General features: G+C 40.5%; 1 long non-coding RNA gene across 1 annotated transcript; it reads right to left on the bottom strand.

Annotated features, from left to right (window-relative positions):
- Positions 1–4,641: 4,641 nt before the first annotated feature.
- On the bottom strand, positions 4,642–8,698 carry LOC120408515. The gene is made up of 3 exons (XR_005600748.1): positions 8,597–8,698; positions 7,238–7,398; positions 4,642–4,738 (listed from the first exon to the last, which is right to left on the bottom strand). It is a non-coding gene; the product is annotated as an uncharacterized LOC120408515 (long non-coding RNA).
- Positions 8,699–9,451: the final 753 nt, after the last annotated feature.

The following is a 9,451-nucleotide window of genomic DNA, read 5'->3' as shown; positions in this document are numbered from 1 at the left end:
CTGCCCCATCCTGTGGCGGACTGACCCAGAAGAGGGCAGCCCAGACACCTACAGGAGGGACGAGGGGCCTCTGGGCAGGGGAGTTCTCAATGGTGGGGAAAGAGATGGGAAGGCCCTGAGGGAAGGGTAGAACAAATGGTCGGAAGAAAGAAGAACGCGCGATCCGTCTCAGGCCTAAGCTGGAAGAATGTTTGGGAAAAATGGGTCGCCGGGCCATGCACTGGATTGGATGGGAATGAACAAGGCGTCACGGACCGCTGCAATGGATGTGGGTCAGAATGCACAAGAACAAGCCGGCTTTCTGGATGGTTCCTTTCAAGGGATTCAACAACAACGTCACGGTGGGTCGGTGGGAATCCTGTCAATGCCCACATTGTGCCTGTCATGTGGGGCAATGTCAGGCGGTGTTGCTGGGATGATTGTAAAATGGGGTAGGGGCAGGTATGTAGCAAAGGCCAATTAGGGCCAGGAGGAGCAGGGGAGGCAGGAAAAATTCAGGCCAGCAGAGGGGGGTAGCAGGTTAAGGTGGGTTAGGAAGCAGCAAGAGGAGAGGGGCAGAAAGAGGGAAGGAGCCAGACCTGGGGCAGGGGAGAGACCAGAGCTGGGGGAGGAAGGAGGAAGGGAGAAGGGAAGGCTGAGAGAGGCAGGAAGCTGCTGGCAGGGAGGGCAGAGAGAGGGCAGGAGAATGAGCTCAGCCTGAGAGGGAGGGAAGGGAGGAAAGAGGCCCGGCCTTGAGGAAGGGGGCTGCCTCCTCTTGGCCTCGGCCTCTGGGAGCTAGCTGGGTTTTTCTTGGGGTGCCTCTGGGGCTGGGAAGGACTGAGGTAACATTTTCCTGGAGAGTTCTCAAAGATAATTGCTAATGGCTCCAAGATTGCATCAGCTAGTACCTTAGGATGAATTTCATCTGGCACTACTGACTTGAACACACCTAATTTATCTAAATATTCTTTAACCTGTTCTTTCCTATTTTGGCTTGCATTCCTTCTCTGTTGTTGTCAATATTAACTGTGTGTTCCATATTTGGTCATCATTAACCTTTTTAGTGAATAGTGACGCAAAATAGGCATACATCATTATCATGTTCCCATTATGCCTCTGGCGTTTAGGGCAGCAACAAAATTCCTCCACTCCTGCCTGTTTCTAGCAAGTCTTTCAATGGTTCTCCAGCTGTGCCCCAGGTTTTTCAGCTCGGCTTCCACAGCTCTTATTGCTACTCTGGTGACAGAATCAGTTTCCATCCGAAGCACATGACCAATCCATCTTCACTGCCTCCTGGCAATGATGGTGCTCATATCCTCTTGGCTGCACTCTGTCAATAGATCTTGGTTTGAGGTTGTTCTGGGCCAAAAGATATCGAGGATTTTTCTGAGACAGGTTGTATGGAATTAAGATAATTTGGACATGTCATAGGCATTAAGCACCTCAAAATAGCACATTAAGCACCTTAACTTTCTTGATGTCATCAGTTATTAGCTCTCCTTCCCTACCAGTTAGAGGACCTACTCTCTTCATCTTTTACTTACTCCAAATGTATATGCATGTAGAAGGGATAATAGATTCTATCACACCATCTGCATCTAAATTCTGTCTGCATTTTTACTAGCGTAAGTCTCATTTCTCCAGATTCTCACTGGTATAAATGAGAGGAGATTTTGGCCCAAATATAACTATACTCTAGATACAAATGGGTCTGATCCTCCTCTCCCTTACACAGGTATAAGTCAGTGGTAACTTCACTGTGGTCAATAGAAGGTAGGTGAACGAAGACAAAGACCCATTGAACGTAATATTTAAAATATTTAAAATAATTCAATTGCAGTTGATTTATGGAGCGTGGGTCCCATGCTAGGACGTAGTGACCCCTGCCTGGAAGATGCTATCCACCCTCAGTTCCTGTCGTCTTCACTGTCAGTTAAGTGGGTTCAGGTCCTTTGGGAGTTATTGTCTTATTTCACTGTACACTTGAACTAAAATAGCCAACAGTCTTTTAAAAATAACTAAATTGCCCTGAATAGTTGTGGAGAGCAATACTCATGACCCTTCAGATATGCATTCCTTTTGAATTTGCTTATAAAACATAAGCTATAGTTTAAAAAGTCACTGCAAATTTCAGTAAGTCTCCTGCCACAAGAGGAAGGCGCCTTCATTAAACACTTTGTTATTTTCTTGAGGTGCCTTTGTTCAGGTTAATTAGAAATCAGGTTGGGACAGAAGCTACAATCTTTAACTAATCACATTTTCCTGTTAAATAAATAGTGATTTCCAGAGGGCCTTTGCTTGTTATACTACCCTATTTAGCACCGGATCACTAATTCTTTGCAAATCAGTTGGCCTTAGGTTTTTAGACAGCAGTCCTGGCATTGGTTAAAGTCTCATTTAGTGTTGTTTGAAACATCAGAGCCTTGAAGCTGTTAATACAAGAATAGAATGGCAGAACTCCTTATGTGAACAACATATATTGGCATCAGAGAGAAACATGGTGAAGAATGCTAGAGGACTACAAGAAATTCCTTTGACTGAGAACTGGGCCAATATCCTGAAGAACTGGGCAAACTTGTGTGTTCTTTTAAGAGAAAGGCAACTTTTAGCCACTGAGATTCAAAGAGAAAGCACTCACTTCTTTCCATTTAAACGATTAACAGCTTGGCAGAAAAAAAATCACAACAGCCATGACTTGGAATAATACATGCAGATCCTCAAAGAATTTACAGCTCCCACAGGACAGACACAATGATTATAACTAGAGATTGGCACAAACCAAAACCATGGATCCAAACATTCACAAAAGTTTGAGGAAGAGGGGTGTTTCGGAATCTGAACCCTGATTTGAATTTTACAGTTGACCTCTGAGTTTTTCAGCATGACAAACTCAATCCCTGGAAATCCCAACATTTTATATCTATAGGTATGTTGAATATGTGCAATTCTGAAATTTTGGATGGTTCAAAATCTATATCTTAATCTAAATTCTGTGGCTTGAGCCCATCCCTTTCTCTAATGGAGATATATGTCAAACTGCTTGAACCCATTCTGGAAATATTAATCAAAAACTGAAAATTATTCACACTCATGTGACTGTACTGAAGGACAGGGAGAGACTATGCATGGCTTCCCATTACTGCAGCATGTATCTGAAAGAAATGCAAACACAGTTTGAGCCTACATCATATTAGGACTATATCAGGGGTTCTCAAACTGGGGTCGGGACCCCTCAAGAGGTCATGAGGTTATTATGTGGGGGGTCACGAGTTGTCAGCTTCCACCCCAAATCCCGCTTTGCCTCCAGCATTTATAATGGTGTTAAATATATAAAAAAGGGGGGTCACACTCAGAGGCTTGCTATGTGAAAGGGGTCGCCAGTACAAAAGATTGAGAATCACTGGACTATATTGTCCTCCACAATCTCCAGTCTGCTGTGTCTGCCAGATGGCAACTCACCGTTTCAAGATGATAGCCAAGAAAAGGAAAAGACCATGGAAAATTCACCTTACAGGCTGAAATTGACTCAGAGCTCCATAAACCTCTGCAAGCATCCATAAATTCAGATGTTTGTCCAAACCTTCTTAAAACATCCAAACACCTTCTCTCTCTCTACCAAGCCTTGGTTCCCTCGTTCTTTGGGTAGGTCTGCACTTGGAGCTAGGAGTACAATTCCCAGCTTGAGGAAATATGCTTGTGCTAGGTTTCATTGAGCTAGTGTGCTAAGAATAGAATGTAGTTGGGGCAACATGAACAGTGGGATGGGCTAGCTGCCCCTAGTATGTGACCATCAGAGACCCTGGGTACATACTCAGGGTGACTACCCCATCCTGCAGCTCACGTCACCATAGATACACTCTATTTTTAGAGCAGAGCAAAATCCTATTTGAACTGATGTAACAGGGTCTGGTCGGACTGTTGCCAATGCATGGAAGACATAGGCAGATGGAATTCTTGAATATCTGCTGCTTTGCCCACTTTAAGGATGTAGGAACTGCTATATTGTAAGAGGCCAATGGTCCTTCTAGCCTATTGTTCTGTCTTCCAGTGGTCAGTGAGATATGTTTCAAAAGGTAACTCCTATAATCTACCCAAATGTACAATATTATTACATTGTTAGGAGAATTTTTCAGTCCCCATCTGCCGATCAGCTATCCTGACACATAATAATTGATAACTTTAGTAATGTTATGCTCAAGATTATAGGCTTGAATCAAAGCCCACTGAAGTCAATGGAAAGACTTCCATCGACTCCAATTGGCTAAGAATCAGGGCCCGTAGCTGTAAATGCTATTGTTACTCATATATGTGTAATCCTTTTCTGAAATCATTAATTATGAAGCCAAAATAAATATGCTCACAGTTAATCCTTTCCAGTAAAGCATGGCTATGCTAGGAGAAAATAAGAGGGGAACAAATTCTTCCATCAAAACCAGCATCTCCAAGATGTTTCTGTGAGGAACAATTACAGAAAAAACAAAGACGGTTAGAGCAAAAAAGCAAAGTTTTATTTTAAATATCTTGACACACTTGTGAATAGTGCCATGATGCTGAGGACAATATTACTCCTCTGCAGTAGAATTGTTGACACTTTTAATATTTCATGCATACAAATCTCATAGCCTTTTAAAGCATCACTGGAGATGTGAATACAAACATAGCCTCTGACTAGTTCCAAAGTCTCCATGTTCCGAAGTCCCAATCATTATATGCCTCTGATAGCCAAGACTCTTACTGTCATCTTCACATCTGAAAGATACTAGACATTTGGTGTCAGTGATAATAACCTTTACAATGAAAGTCTGAATAATTGAAATAGATCCTTTATTGCACATAGATTTGGGGGCGGGGGTGATTTTCTCCTCCTACACTATATAAGCCTGTAACTTACTTACTCACCTTGCCAGTTCCTACATATGAAGCTTTTTCATGTCATTCAATACTCCCTTGGATACATCAATGGAAAATGTGCAGCTGGAGTTAGGTGGAGCACAAGAATACAACCACTTCATTAAACTAACACTTGGCCATCTCACTTTAGGTTCTAACATATTCATCCCAGAAAGTCCAACAAAAAATGCTACCAGACAAGCAAAGTGTACACAACCTACACCACCAGAAAATGGGGCAAGGGAGTATACATCAATCTATTTTTATCAACAGGGTCGGGATTTTCATTGTTACACAGAGAATACTAGGCGACTAGCTACTATATGAATAGCTAAATAGCAAAGCTAATCTGAAGTTTTCCTTACTATATTGGCTTTGTATATTCTTGTATAGAACCCAGGAGTTCTGTTGCATCATGTTGACCCTCTTATTTTACAGGAATAGTTGTACTTAGAATGATAAGAAACAATATCCCTTTTTTGTAATTTCAGTTTGTCTATAACAAATCTGCAGGATTGATTCTTTATTCCCATTATTTCCAAATAGAGAAAACACAGGTAAAGCCTATTTGGGTGAGAACACCACACAGGAGGACTATCCAGCTCCTCCTATTACTAAGAAAGAGAGATTGAAATAATGTGAAGTCAGTTGAAAACCCAGTTTTATTATTATTTATTTGCATGACATACCCTGAAATAGGAATTCACAAATAGCTGTCCAAAGAGTCACTACTACTTCTTAGACATAGCTTGAGTGTATTTTACAATGTATCAGTGACATTTGCTTTCATGCTGCTTTCCTGACTAACTCTGCCCCTTGTGCCAAGATTCATATTTGCAGATTAATCACCAGTCTCTACTGAAATTCATTAGTTTAGAAGCTAATAAATCCTGAAATGTAACTTTACTGCTTTTTTTCTTATTGTTCCATATATTGTTCCTCATCTGGAAGGACTCACTGACTTCCACTGCAGTGAATGGAAGCTTGTCTAAGTAAGGACTGAGTAAAAAAATAAGGCCCCAGTTTTGCCACCCTAACTTTGGGCTGTATCTTCCTCTTCAAATAAAGGTTCCGGTATTGGGCTCTACAGGAGGCCCTGAGGATTTAGTCTTAATTCAATTTCTTGTATTTGTACCGATTTTATGTATTTGGGGCTCGTTTGTGTGCTTCGTGCATGTATGTCCAAATTACATGAAGTAAGGACCTCTGCTATGTGAAGATAGATTTGTAGGGCCCTATCAAATTCTCGGCCACAAAAAACACACCACGGCCCATGAAATCTGGTCTCTCCCTGTGAAATTTGAACTTGTGTGTGTTTTTACCCTATACTATACATATTTCATGGGGGAAACCAGCATTTCTCAAATTGGGGGTCCTGACCCAAAGGGAGTTGCAGGGGGTCGCAAGGTTATTTTAGAAGGGTTGCAGTATTGCCACCCTTACTTCTGTGTTGTCTTCAGAGTGGCACAGCCAGAGAGCGGCAGCTGTTGGCTGGGCACCCAGCTTTGAAGGCAGCACCCCGCCAGCAGTAGTGCAGAAAGAAGGATGGCAATACCATACCATGCTACCCTTACTCCTGCGCTGCTGCCTTCAGAGCTGGGTGGCTGGAGAGTGGTGGCTGCTAACTGACGGCCCAGCTCTGCAGACAGAAGTAAAGATGGCAATACCATACCATGCCATCCTTACTTCTGCGCTGCTGCTGGAGGTGGCTCTGCCTTCAGAGCTCAGCTTCTGGCCAGCAGCCACCGCTCTCCAGCTGCCCAGCTCTGAAGGCAGCGCCACTGCCAGCAGCCGCACAGAAGTAAGGGTAGCAGTACTGCAACACTGCCTACAATAACACTGCAAACCCCCCCACAACTCCTTTTTGGGTAAGGACCCCTACAATTACACCTCCATGAAATTTCAGATTTAAATAGCTGAAATAATGAAATTTATTATTTTTAAATCCAGTGATCATGAAATTGACCAAAATGGATCATGAATTTGGTAGGGTCCTATAGATTTGGAACAATCTATAGACATTGGGCAAAAACCAGTATATCTAAAAATGGAGTTAAAACAAAGGAATGGCCATCACCTTTGCTCCATTCAGCAGGCTAAGGGGGCATGAGCAAATCTTGTCTCAAACAAAATACATCTCTATTTTGTCAGTGAGCATCATGCTTTATCTTTAATCTTTGCACTGCATATCAGTATTACAGATGTAACCCAGAACATAATCTTTTCATGGAAATTGAACCTAGATCCAAATTGGAATGAAGTGTAATCCCACTTCTTGGGCAGAAACCTTTCAGAACAGCTTCCATTAAACTTAGTTACTTTCAAGCATTTTCAAGATAATGGGGGGAGGAAGGGATGGAAATCTCACCAGTCTTTAACCCTCTAGTTGTCAGGACTTCTGGTTTGGAAAATATTCAGATATTCACACCTCTGAATCTTTGGAGTGGCAACTGCAGCAGCAGGAATGGCTCTGTGGATGCTGAAGTCTCTTTGGTTCCTTTCACCAGTTCCTCCCAACAGTTAGCATTCCTGGAAGTGGAAGCTTCCATTAAACCTGACACACATTTTTCTCAGACTTCCTCAGCTATTCCTTTCACATCCTAGCCTGTCATAATGGCCAGTGATGGGTTTCTGACCCTCACCTTCTCAGTCTCTGCCTCACTATCTACTCTGTATTAAATCCTCCTGTCTGCTATTCAACTCTTACTTCCATTTATGTTCAGTTTCACCATTATTCCAATTTTCTGTATTTCCATCTCTTCACTCTTCCTCTAACTCAGTGTGGCCATGTTTTGTAGATGGCTGATCAAATATCAAAATTATCACTGTGTTTTCTAAACAACTAAGAGTCAAAGGATAAATTCTCCATTCAATTGTTTGTTTAAAGATCCAGCTCTGAGTTTTAGTCACCTTTTTTACTCTTAGCCTATATATTTTAAATAAGTAGCAGGGTACTTTTTTGTGTTTGTTTTGGTTTGGTTTGGTTTTTGTGTGTGTGGGAGTATAGATAGGCTGAGTAAATTAAAATACAGAACAAAGACTATGTAGGTTTTCATCCAGAACAGTTTTTTGGTGATAAATGTGTGGTTCATCTAAAAGCCCCAAAATAAAATCACAGTGTGAATTTAAAAAAAAAAAAAGACAAATGATGGATAATTATTGGACAAGTGAAAGTACTTTTGGAAAACATTTATCAATGAACATGGTAAATGAATGGTATTTCATTGACTTGAATAGACTCAAAATACATATCAGGAAATAAATTGTATTATTAAAATACCTGAAATTGCTATATAAGAACTAATAGCCTTGATTTTCCTACCTCCTCAGTAGCTTCTCCTCCCCACCCCCACAATATCCCTCTTTCTATGTTTTCCATGCTCACTGCCATGACATCTGTATATGTAAGGTCAACCCTTGATGGCCCCTTTAAAAAGATGATGGGACTCTATACTTTGGAAAATTAGCCACATAAGACCTACAATACTATATTATTTCTGAATAGTGTCTGAATTACATCATCGGTATAAACAACAAGGATTAGATAAAGCATGTCTGATATGGGTAAATGTAAGTATTAGGATTGCTAAAAATATAATTGTAAGACACTGGTAAAAAGATTTAAAGCTTAGTTTGAAAGAACAAATGACATGATTAAGAAACCCTGACATGGTCGAGGAAATTGCACTACACAATCAATTCTTTAGGTGAACTATTTTTGACATACGTTAGTTAATAAGTGGAGTATGTGTGTCAGATGCTGGGCTGCTATGAATCAGCAAGCCACTGCTGACTTCTATGAAGCTATGGTGATTTATGCTAGCTCAGGATCTGGTATCTTTCAACTTGCTCAAAAAGTAACAGCCAGTCTTTTGATCAAGAAACTCTGGCAAAAATACATCACTCCAGTGTTCCAAACAATTCATTGATTCCTCATTCAATTCTGAACCCTGGTTCTAGTCTTCAAAGGTCTGAATGGCCTAGAGTTGAATTCAGAGTGTGATATAAGATCCATTTATTCGAGAAGGCCTTCCTGTAATGACAGAGATAAAGAACAATCTGGTATTTCTATCTTTAAGTAAAAGTAGCTAGAATCCTATATAGTAAGTTTTATTTTGATTTTAAAATATGTAATTAATGTATAGATATAACAGTGATTTCCACTTCATAAATACCAAGAAGATGAGTGAAAAAGAGAGAGAACATCTGACCTCTTCAAGGCATTTTAAAATCAACTTTTATTTTATTTGAAATATCCTGCTGAATTCTTAAGCAAGTCTTTACTTGAGGGAAAATCTTATTATACTTAAAGTGCTTTTTAAATTTGTTGGAGGAGGAAGATAGATTTTTCACTGTAATAATCATCAATTCCAGACTATCGAACCAGATCGGAACAGATTCACATTAGCATTTAATTAATGTTTTTTGAACATGAAATTCTATAAACTATGTTATGAAAAGTACTTTTAAATGGAGTACAAGTCAGTTAATCCCCTAAATACAGGTTAAATTCTGGACAAACTTTATATTAGTTATAATTTGGCTGGATAAAATTGCAATATCTAGTAAATCTGAGTAAACT

This window comes from Mauremys reevesii, linkage group 6 (assembly GCF_016161935.1).
Source record: "Mauremys reevesii isolate NIE-2019 linkage group 6, ASM1616193v1, whole genome shotgun sequence".
Lineage (NCBI taxonomy): Eukaryota > Metazoa > Chordata > Testudines > Geoemydidae > Mauremys > Mauremys reevesii.
This window is presented reverse-complemented; position numbering and strand designations above follow the sequence as displayed.